Source organism: Pleurodeles waltl, chromosome 12 (assembly GCF_031143425.1).
Source record: "Pleurodeles waltl isolate 20211129_DDA chromosome 12, aPleWal1.hap1.20221129, whole genome shotgun sequence".
Classification (NCBI taxonomy): Eukaryota; Metazoa; Chordata; class Amphibia; order Caudata; family Salamandridae; genus Pleurodeles; species Pleurodeles waltl.
Window position 1 is genome coordinate 680015660 of NC_090451.1, and position 12250 is coordinate 680027909.

A 12250-nucleotide genomic window follows, 5' to 3' on the forward strand; every position below is an offset into this window, starting at 1 on the left:
CACTCCCTCGCACTTGCATGCACCTCCTGTATTAAGTGCCAAGGAATTAAAGTTCTTCAAAAAGGAGGAGAGAGCTTGCAGTCTTTCAAAATGGAGGCAGTGTGAATGCCTCAAACTCACATAGGTAGCCACCAAATCTTCTTCGTTGGTAGCAGGACTGTGTCAGATGGTTGGTGTTGGCACCCATCATCTTTTCATGCTCATTTCTCATATCATCTCTCGGGTTTTCCAATTTGTCATCAGGTAACTTGCTCTCAGCAACCAGTAATGATTCACATGCAATGTCTAGCTTTCCATGATCATTTATCTGGACATAGTCTTCCAGATATACTGTTGGAAATGGGCCTCTCTACAGGGTCACCCCAAACTTTTTGCTTTCTACCTCCTACTGTTTGCTGCATTTTTGCTTGTTGGCCTTAAGTCTCTGTGCATTTTATCACTGCTAACCAGTGCTAAAATGCGTGTGCTCTCTCCCTAAAATGTGGTTTGATTGGCATACACCTGATTGGCATATTTGATTTATATGTAAGTCCCTTACAGAGTGGTATAACATGTCCCAAGGCCTGTAAATTAAATGCTACCAGTAGGGCTGCAGCACTTATTGTGCCACCCACTTAAGTAGTACCTTAAACCTTGTCCCAGGCCTGCCATTGCAGCCTGAAGGCAGTGTGCCACTGCCATGTCAACGTGGCATTTTAAACCCTTTATCAAGCCTTAAACTCTAATTTTATTAGACATAAGTCACCCCTAAGGTAGGCCCTAGGTGGCCTATAGGGCAGGGTGATGTTTAATGAAAAGGTAGGACATATATGTTTTAGTTTTACATATCCTAGTAGAGAAAAACTCCTAAATTCCTTTTCTCACTACTGAGAGGCCTACTGCTCCCATAAGGTAACATTTGGGATTCCTTATAAAAATGAATAAGTGGTAATTCCTAAACTGGAGGTTTTAGATATTTTATGTTTGGTATCTATTAATTGTAAAGATATACCCTCTTTAATAGTAAAGTCGGATTTTTCATTACAAATTTTAAAATACCACTTTTAAAAAATTGATATTTCCCTGCCCTTATTCCTCTGTGCCTGTAGCCTCCCTTAGTTCACATGACTGGGTGTAACTGACAGTTGAGGCTTTGTGAATTTACCCCAGACAGTAACACAATAGAGGGATTAGTAGAGCCTTAATAGGCCATAAACTAACTTGATGGGGTGCGGATCTTAGCACAACCCCACTTTCAACTGAAGAGGCGGGGCTCTGCCACCACACAATAGTCTTAATGACCCTGCATTGTCAGTGCAGCCAGCTAGAAGCCAGAGCAGGGGAGGCAGGAAATTCCTGGAACTTTAGAGAAGCCTTCTGGAAACTTCTCCCAACTTCTAGGAGCAGGGCACTAGGGTATAAAATTAGGCCTCTCAGATCCATTCTTAATTTCACTACTGGACCTGCGGAAGGGCTCTCAGAGGACCGCCAGCTGCTGTGATCTGCTGTGCACTCTGCCAGACTGCTGCTGTATCTGGAAGGACTGCTTTGCTGCCTGGAACCTGCTTCAAACCTTCAGAAGCCAGCCCCCCTGTACAGCCCTGCATTACCACCTGCAACCTGGACTTCAGAAGTGACTCCAAGGGCTAGGTTAACCATCTTAAACCAGCACCTGGGCCCATCCAGAGTGAGTTCTGCACCCCCTAAGAGCTCTCCATCCATTCCTGGATCCTTAGTTGTGGTGCTAAAGGTGCCCAGGTGGCCATTTTCTAAACCTTAGAACTTACTATTTTGGACCTTAAACTTTCAAAATTCACAACTCCGGTTCTACTAATTGTACTTTGATGGTTTGTGTGTCAAATATTTAATTAAAATATACTCTATTTTTCTAAATTGCTGTGGGGGTTTTCTTGTGTTGTGTTTTCACTGCATTGCTGTTTGTGTGCTGCTTAAATTCTTTACACATTGCCTCTAAGTTAAGCCTGACTGCTTTTTGTGCCAAGCTACCCTGGGTAAAGCACAGGTTAATTTATTGACTTTTTGTGGTTCACCCTGCAAAGGATTGTGTCTGTTGCTTGATCAGGGCTCACACCCAAGTCAACCAACAACCCAATTTCTCACGTACACCTTTACCCCATTGTGTTGTTCCATCATCTGGACTGACAAATCCTCATTTTATATGCTGGGATTCCTTGTCAACACTGGGAAATTTTTGTGTACTTCCTGGGCAACAGAATGTTAGGATTCAAAGTAGACACCTCTTTTTGCACCTTGAAACTTCCACCGAATAGTGGTGTAACATTAGCCCCTGCAGCGCCAAAGGTGTGGGTGGGCATCAAGCTCCAGGGGGGCCCTTCAGCACAGCCGACACTGTACATGTGTGGTGGGCCCCTGGCCTGAGAGCTCCTGACTGGGTTGGGGGAGCCCTCCATGTACTTTGTAGGTGGCCCACTCAGGTTCCTTTAAGGCACTGCCACCTAAGATATTTTCGGACAAGTGGAACCTGAACTCGGCCCTATTGTCCCACTTGCATCTCCTGAGGAGCCTTTCATGCCTTATAGGCCTATTGGATGCTTTATTTCAAGCCATTTTCCAATCCGATCCACTGCCAAGTGTTTCAGCGCTGGAAACCCAGACTCCTCTTGGGACTCCCTAATTTAGACCACACCTTCAGAGACTAGGAGTCTTGTTCCAGGCTTAGTTGGTGGTTGTCCAACCTGGAATCTTAGAATGGCAAAACCATGTTTTGTACTGCTCTAGAATTTCCTATCACATCTGACACCAGAAGGATAGGCAGAGGAGCAATCTGCATGGACCTTGATGAAACAGAACTTCTGCATCAACGCATTAGAGCTATTCAATAAATCAATCAATCAAAGGATTTATAGAGCGCACTACTCACCCATTAGAGTCTCATGGCACTGGGGGGGGGAGCTACTGGTCGTAAAGCCATGCCTTGAGGTGTTTCCTGAATGTCAAGAGGTCTTGGGTCTGGCGAAGGTGGAGCGGTAGGGAGTTCCAGGTCTTGGTGAGAGAAGGATCTTCCTCCAGCGGTGGTGCGGCGGATGCGGGGGACGGAGGTGAGGGCGAGGCTGGCGGAGCGAAGATTGTGGGTGGGGATGTGGAAGGTGAGTCTGTTGTTGAAGTAGGCTGGACCTGTGTTGTGGAGGGCTTTGTGTGCATGGATGAGGAGTTTGAAGGTGATCCTCTTTGATACTGGTAGCAAGTGTAGGTCTCTGTGGTGGGGGGAGATGTGGTTGAGGCGTGGGACGTCTAGAATGAGGTGGACGGATACTTTCTGGATTCTTTGCAGCTTTGTTTGGAGTTTGGTTGTTATTCCTGCATATAAGGCATTTCCGTAGTCCAATCGGCTGCTGACCAGGGCGTGGGTGACAGTTTTCCTGGTTTCGACGGGAATCCAGTTGAAGATTTTGCGGAGCGTGCAGAGAGTGTTGTAGCAGGAAGAGGAGATGGCATTGACCTGCTTAGTCATGCTGAGTGTGGAGTCCAAGATGAATCCCAGGTTGCGTGCGTGGGTGGTGGGTGAGGGTGCAGATCCTAGGGAGGTGGGCCACCAGGAGTCATTCCAAGTAGAGGGGTTGGTGCCAAAGATGAGGATTTCTGTCTTGTCTGTGTTTAACTTGAGGTGGCTTGATTCCATCCAGCTGGCGATGGCGTGAAGTCCGTTGTGGAGGTTGTTCTTTGCAGTTGTAGGGTCTTTCGTGAGGGAGAGGACGAGCTGAGTGTCGTCTGGTAGGAAACTATGTTGATGTGGTTGGTTCGTGCGATGTTGGCGAGGGGGCCCATGTAAACACTGAAGAGCGTGGGGCTGAGCGAAGGTCCTTGGAGGACGCCACAGATGATTCTGGAAGCTTCCGACAGGAACGGTGGGAGGCGGACTCTATGGGTTCTGCCTGTGAGAAATGACGAGATCCAGTCGAGTGCCTTGTCGCAGATTCCAGCATTGTGGAGGCGTGTGCAGAGAGTGTGATGACATACCGTGTCGAAAGCTGCGGAGAGGTCCAGGAGGATGAGTGCTGCTGTTTCTCCTTCGTCCAGCATGGTCCTGATGTCGTCTGTGGCAGCAATGAGTACGTTCTCGGTGCTGTGGTTTTTGCAGAATCCGGATTGGGAGGTTTCGAGTACCTTTCTGTCTTCCAGGAACCGGGATAGTTGGCTGTTCATGAATTTTTCGATGACCTTGGCTGGGAAGGGGAGGAGGGAGATTGGCCGGTAGTTCTTGGGGTCATCTGGGTCTGCCTTTGGTTTCTTCAGCAGGGCGTTGATTTCTGCGTGCTTCCATGTTTCTGGGAAGGTGGCTGACTCGAAGGAGCTGTTGATGGTGTTGCAGAGGTGGGGGGCGATGATTGTGTTTGCTTTATTGAAGATATGGTCCGGGCAGGGGTCCAATGATGATCTGGAGTGGATGGAGGCCATGGTGTTGGCGGTGTCTTCTATGTTGACGGGGGTCCAGGTGTAGAGGAAGTGGGTGTTGCTTGGAGCATTGGGTTTGTGGGTGTTTGTAGTCAGCTGGTCAGTCTGGGGGTTGAAGCTGTTGTGGATTTCGTCTATCTTTCGACAGAAGTGGGTTGCGAGTGAGTTGCAGAACTCCTGTGATGGCGGGGGTTCGTTGGAGCAGGTCCTGGGAGTGGAGATCTCTTTGATGATGCCGAAGAGCTCTTTACTGTTGTGAGCGTTGGTGTCAATGTGGTTTTTGAAATGGGTCCTTTTGCCGACACCTTAACCTTCAAGTGTGTGGCCAAGCCCAAAACACATTGTTGTGTCCTCAGCATTAGCAACCTACATGTGTGAAAATTGTCAACAGGCGCAGGAGCACCAGAATGAAAGCTTTTGAAAACCTCCAAAGCACCAGAGGCAATCTATGCAACATTCATGTAATGATTGTGGAGTATCTTCCGGAACTGGTCAACTAAATGTCAGTTTGGTTCTCTTCTGTTTGCTGACACAAAGGCAACTAGAAACTGGATTCCTTGATCTTCCAGGCCACGTTCAACCTCTGGGACCTTCTGGACTTCATTTTCTTCCCATTTCACATGAACCACCAACTTGGTTATTTAGCTGGCACTCAAATCTGTGTGCTTTTTCCAGGACTGGTCAAGGTATTTGTCTTATGACCTTGAGAAAGGTTCAGTAGAGCAGGCAATGAATATTTCTACAACATAGCAGTGTCACGGTTTCGGGCGGGTCTGATCAAGACTTTGGTTGGGACACCCCTTGAGGTCACCGAATATCCTAAAGAGGTAGTACACTGGGGCAGAGGAGCAGCTAAAGGCATACACGGAAAGGACAGCTATGGATAGGCACAGGAAACAGGAAAGTAAAAGCAGAGCAACCCTTGTGTGAACAAACAGGAAACGGATTACCAGTGGACAAACACGCTGGGGTTGTACACAGAGTAAGGCGCAGAACCTCCCACAGTGACAGGGAATCTCAAGGCCTCTGTGCAGTTTGCTCTTACAGATAGTCACCCTGCCAGCCCCATAGAAAGGAGGCAGCAGAAGTGATTCTGTCTCTGGACCCTAGAGCACAAACAAGGATAATACTTACATACACAGGACACGCTCTTGTTGGTTCAGCTCGAAACACAGTGGCGATTCCTGAGAAAACAGCAATAGCACACTGTCACTGTTAGGCACAAAATACAACGTATAACACTGGACAAGGATGGGGGCTGGAATTGCCTCCTGGAAACCAGGAGCCAACCCCAGTACACAGGAGGACACGTATACACTGGTGAAGACTGATAGAACACTTACCAGACACAAAGAACCAAGAAGAAACAGAAATAGAAGGGAACAAACAAAGAGGCAGAGGCAAGAACTAGGAACAGGCTCAGGCTGAAGCAAAGGCGGGTCTAGGACTTGAAAACAGGGCGCAAACTTCTGTCTGGGACAGACAGAGACAGGACTGGGAAACTGAGAACAGGCTCTGGCTGGAACAGGCAAGGACAGGACTGGAATACAGGGAGTAGGAAATGAGCAGTAAACAGGACTGGGAAACAGAGAGAAGGTTCAGGCTGAAACAAGGCAGGAGCAGGGCAGAGAAACAGGGAGCAGGCTTTGGAAGAAACAAACAGGTACAAGGCTAAGAAGTAGGGAGCAGACTCTGGCTGGAACAATCAGGAACAGGGCAGAGAAACAGAAAACAGGATCAGGCTGGAACAGAACAGGAACAAAACTGGAACACCATCCGACAAGGGGTCTGTAACACAAAGGAATTGAAGTCCGATGCACGACGGAGAGCTTGAGGAAATGGCTGCTTATAAGCAGTTCCAAGCTGGGCTGCACAGGAGAGGTTTCAGGTGTGTGTGGTTTCGGACACTTGCAAGTCCTGGAGGAGAGGATCCAGTGAAAAGGAGCAACTGGACTTCTCCCATTGAAAACAATGGGAAACAGAATCCGGGTTTTCCTGACTACCAAGCTGTGCATTATGGAATTTGCAGTCCCAAGAAGCAAATGTAGTCCTACACTAGTGTACCATGGTGAAAAGTGAAACAAACAGGAGTCAGCAAGGGACTCTAGGTAGGTGTTCAAGGTGATTCCCAGGCTTCTGACAGTCCCCTTACAGCGCCCCCTGGAAATGGGACGACCGAGTCGTAACAAGCAGAGTATCAATTAGTTTTTCCATGCATGTGTCAGCACTGCCAGAGGTACCTTTTGCCCATTGCACAAATTAGTTTTGAAACTTCAAGGCCTAAGATTAACAAAATAACAGGGTTTGTGACTGCAAAATCAAGAGTTGCAAAGTGCATTTTGCCACCCATTCTGAACTGCAAAGAGGATGGGCTGTACAGCACCCTCATGTTGACGCAGCTACCTGTAAAATGTTCAATACATTGACAGAAATCGTTCCTGCCAATGCAAGAGATGTCCACTGGGCCAGCAGGCACTTCTAAATTTGGATGGCATAGCACCCTTGTCATATCTTCTCTATCACATGATTGAGGGTCAAAGTGTTGACTACTAGCTTATGCAGAAGGTGTGCTGGTTGCAAGTCTAGAGAAAAATGCAGGCTTGGCAACAGGCACAGTTCTTCATCTCTATAATGTTTCACTGAGAGCAGTTAGGCTTCAGACCTTCAAGCCCTTTTGGCAGTATCTCTCAGCAAGCCATCCTGTTTGCATGTCTACATCAGCTGGGCTTTGTCCTTCTCCTCCTAGTCTGGACAGCTCCTCTCAGAAGAGTCTAGAAGCTTGTCTTCCATACACCGCCCCGTCACAGGGTCTTCTCTGCATGTAGGCTTTTTCCAAAGTTTATGGGAAACAGCAACTTGAGACCTTGGTCCTGATATAATGCCTCCTTTCATTTGGTGCTGTAGAACTTCATTATATCAGTATTTTACAGCCTTCTTACGAGGCAAGAGGAGCAGCAACAGTACACTGGGATGTGGATTATGAAGTAACGGGCTAGACATCATTGCTCAAGTTCATCAGCCACTGAGCAGATATTGCATGCTTAGACAGACAAACCAGGTTCAGTGAGGGACCAGGTTCTGTGAGGGTGATGTGTAAGAGGAGGTCTCCAGGCCTGGAAGCATGTGAAAGTGAATTCCCCCAATCTTGTTAGATGGGCTACACTTCAGCGGTTCTTAAGACTTCTGTGGACCCCCAATGGATCCCTACTGGAAGCGGGGGACCCCTCCCTAAGCAATATTGAACCTCAAAACAATACACAGAAACTTAAAGCAACTTTATATCAAACAAATACACAAATTAGGAAACATAATACTTAATTACCACTTCAAAAAATTTGAAAAATAAAATTTTAACTGGAAGTTTGACCCTTTTCAAAATGTAGTTTTATTTCTAAAAGGAGAAGCAATGTGCTAGGCTCTAATGTAGCACTTTATCTTCTTTTGCTCCTAATGCATCGTTTCATTTTGTAGACTCATACCAGTGCATACTGAATTCTGTTTGCTATACTTGGTTTGGTCCTATGACTCAAACTAAGAATACCAATTTATAGATTCAAGTTTCAAATTCCTTCATATTTACACAGTGTTTTAAAACTTTCAGTTTATCTTTTTAACATGCACTTTATTAATCTGCTAATAATATTTAACTTTCTACAGAGTCGGAGACCCTCTGAGTAGGTGTAATGGATCCGCGGGGTTCCCCAGACCACAGGTTAAGAACCACTGAGCTACAAGGTTATCTCGGTCCAGCCACGTGTTATCATTTTGAAGGCAATCTCAAGAGAAGCCCTCATCAAAGCTCTGACAAATATGTGAAATTAAACACAGTATAAAGAAAAAGGGATGATGTGATGATATAAAAAGGATATGTAAAATGGAATGAGTACAACAAAGTGTGCAAAAAATAACTCAACACTCCGTCCTACTTGTGTTTATTTCAAATCCAAGAGGAAACTGCTTGCTTTTTTGTTCCCAACGTCCTCAGAAATGTCTCAAGAGTGAATTTTAAGATAATGGTAATTCAGATGAGGACACAGCTGGCCTCTGCAACATCAGATGAAGCAGGCTCAAGTCATTGATTCCCCATTGGGTGATGTCCCTTTGGGTTTGAGGGCTGAATGGAGGTTTCCAGTGAGAAATCATCGACAGATGTATCCAAAACCTGCACAGGTGGAGATAATTTGTTAACTTAATTTGGGACCTCTGGCGAGTAGCCTGGAGGAATTGATGCAGAAGAGAGGTGGATAAAAACAGAGCAAGTGAACACAAGAGCATAGACCCCATTATGCTCCGCCATAGATGTCAGGTAAGGCTTAGGCCATCTCATGACACAAATATTCCACTTTTGTGTTACTTTGCTGGGAGGAAATATAAAGCAATGAATGGAAATAGTTATAAATATCTAGTTTTTTAATAGTCAACCATATTTTGAGGTTAAGAGGGACTTTCAACTGGTGGTTTCTGCCCACGCCAACAATCCTTGTGATGGCATAATTGCAGAAGGAGCACAATTATCTTGGTTTAAGGGTGAAGAGTGGCCATTCTGAAGACGGATAGCCACCTAGATTTTACCCAAGGATGTTGAAATGACCTGACAGTGGACTGCATTCAAGGCCATCAGTGAATGGAAGAGATTCTCAGAAAGTGCTGTAAAATACTAGAAGACGATTCTGACAAATAAGAGGTTTTAGGCAGATTTTTTTTTTAAGTTGGTTACATTAATGTCCTGCAGCTTAGTAAGACCCTAGATATTGTGAAGTTGTGCAAGTCAGAGAACAATCAGTACAGTTGCAGATATCAATCTCAAGTGCATGAATTGACACCCCAACTTACGTGGAATTGAAGCACAGGTTCAACAGTGTGATTTGTATGCCTTTTCTGAAAGGCATTGAATTTGGCTCTTTCTGCATGCTTAGATTCAGTGTGCTTCACCAGCTTGGGCTCCTAGTGATCTTCCATCATATTTCAGCCATTTGAAAGTGTGTTGGGTAATGGGATGTGGCGTTGTCAAATGCAGGATTCCTTTGGGAGCATAGTGGAGAGTGAGTTATTGTAGGTGCCCTGGCCTCAGTGGGCTTTGTGGACAGTGTAGTGAAGTTTGAACTTGCTCCTCGCATCTACTGGGAGCCAGTGCATCGCTTCCATTATTGGTTTGGTATAGCTTTGCATGTTGAGGTATAATCAGGCCGCCAGATTTTGAAGCTTGTGCAGCATGTAAAGAAGTTATTTTGGTGTCTGGTGTAAACAATGTTGGAGTAGCCAGGAGTGCTATCACCAAGCTCTCTGTAAGTCGTGCAAATGATCAAACTGAAGTCAGTATTTTCCAGAGGAAGGAGAGCTGTGTATTGATGCCCTTGACCACTATACTGACTAAATAAGGACATTTGTGCATCAAATATCATTCCCTGGTTCGGACCTTAAGTGTACTGTATGGTGGGGCACCTAGGTTGGAAGATCATTTGAAAGGTGGCACATTGAACCCTGTCCCTCTCCCAGAACCAGGATCTCAAAGTGTTGCATCCAGTAGAAACCGTGGTCGTAACAAGTAGTGATGTTGTTCTGATTCATCAGCTTGTTCCAGATGGGTATGATTTCAATTGCGGTTTCCCCTCATACTGAGAGTATACAAGAGATCCATGCATGTGATCTGGTGCCTAGTCCACTAGACAAAACGTGGACCAAGTGTAGACGGGAAATCTTTGACGTCCAAAGCCATAGATATGGTGATTAAAATGTTAGGTGAAAAGATCACAATTAAATGAAACTGTAGTTTAAGGAATTTTAAAACAGAGAATTAAAAAACTCGGAGTCCACGTCTGTGGTCTGTCCCCGTGCAGCCACAGTCAGGGCAGGATAAAATACCAACCTAATGCATGCCCGGTAGAACGCCCATGAACGTCTAGTGACCCTCTCTTGTAGAGCTAGTTGCAGTGGCCACTGAATAGACACAAAAATTGAACAAATTGTTCACAGGGTTTAAATTAGCAGGGAAGGGACATAGTCACAGAACTCATTATTAGCACATCTTGTGGAATAACTGCCGTGCAGGGCCCAAAACAAACAGTGTAATGACATGAGTGAATGTCTACATTTCACATAATGGATGCATTCAGAGCACACATGTATGTGATAAGTTTTTCTCCAGCTAGCTCCGGGGGATGGTGGTAGGGCTGCAAAATGCGCATTAACATAATGTGTCTTAGGTGTAAATTATAAGTGGTGGAAAATATCAACGAAATATGTTCACAACTATCTGTTTGATGTGTTTGTATGTAACCGTGAAATTATTGCATTCATTATTTTGATACAAAACAAACATTCTCAAAGTGGGAATGTACATTTTGGGTTGCAGGTTCACACCCACTGGGATCACCAGAAGTACCCATGATTCGTGCAACCTGCACACCTGGCTAATGTTAGGGTGGCGTCACCTTCCAACATCATTCCAGGGCTCTACCTTTACCCGGAGAAAGGAGTAGCCCCATTTAAAATCCTACAAATGACAAAAAATCCACTGCACAGTTGTTCAACCGATAGTGTGCAAGGCCAAAGCACAAACTGACGCGACTAGAAAGCATGGCTGATGGAATCTGTACAGGAATAACAAAGTTCTAATTCCACGCTAACACATAGGTGTTACCCATATAACTGGGCCCAGTGTTATGCTGGAAGAAGAATGGCCATGGAAACTTTCGCCTCAAATCATAATTCCTGGAGAAATGCAGAGAAAATAAGTGAGGTTTTCTATTACCATTATCCACATTTACAGTTAGGGTATAAGCTGCCCCACCTACAGGTCTGAAGGAGAACATAGATGCATTCTGGTATATTCAAGACAACAGCCTCTTTACTCCAGTACTTTCACTTCTGCATAGGTCGTAATCAACTGCAGTCAGTTCACAGCTTGCTGGTGGTTTAAAGATTGCTCAATGTCTTACTTAGGGGTTGGCAGATCAGGGTCGCCAGCAAAAACGGGGCGGAGTAACCCGTCCACCTAAACTGCATTTCGGGTGGGGGAATGTCCATGCTTCCGGTGGCAGAGGCTATACTGGTTCCGCTGGCTGAAACCATTGACCCATGCTCCAATGAACTTTAGGCCACCGATGGGCGATCACCAGGAAGCCCAGGCAGTTCCAGAGACGTTTTAAGGCATAGACAAAGTGGGCTCCGCCCCAGGGCCCCAGCCTTTCAGGGGGTCCCACGTTAGAATCAGCTCTGTTTTGGAAAAAGCTTTGCCCACCTGACCTTTGATAATTCTTAAAATAGATTGTTTTGAATACTGTTATCCTTTCATTTATTTTTGATCTGGGTGATGTGTGAGAGTCTATTTCCGATATTTGCAGAGAAATGTATGTTTATGTTTATGCAACATCCATAAAAAGCTTTCTTTTAGATCTAAACAGAACCTCATATCTGAGAAATGGGAGGGTGTCACAGATATTATTTGCAGTAATATTATTGAGCTGCTGCTGTATTACAATATTGAAAACACACATCACCTTCCATGAATATTAGATATAAACACATTTAGAATTTGGACCAGTGTATCTGTGCACTGTCAGTGACCTGGCAACAAGCTGAAACTGGATCATTTATTTAAAGCTGTTCTAAACAGGGCCCCCGAAATCCTTAAAATGACACTGGGCAGTTCCAAACAGGAAATAGGATTAATCACTCTCGCATTCCTCCCAAAACTCCCACTCCATCAGGCCCAATAACTTTTTGTTTTTCACAACAAACCCATGGTTTGGAAGTTTGTTATCAACAAAACAGCTTACTTGGGTAAGGTATGGAACATGGCACCTGAAAGAAAAACTTTGGTACCTTCAGTGGACCC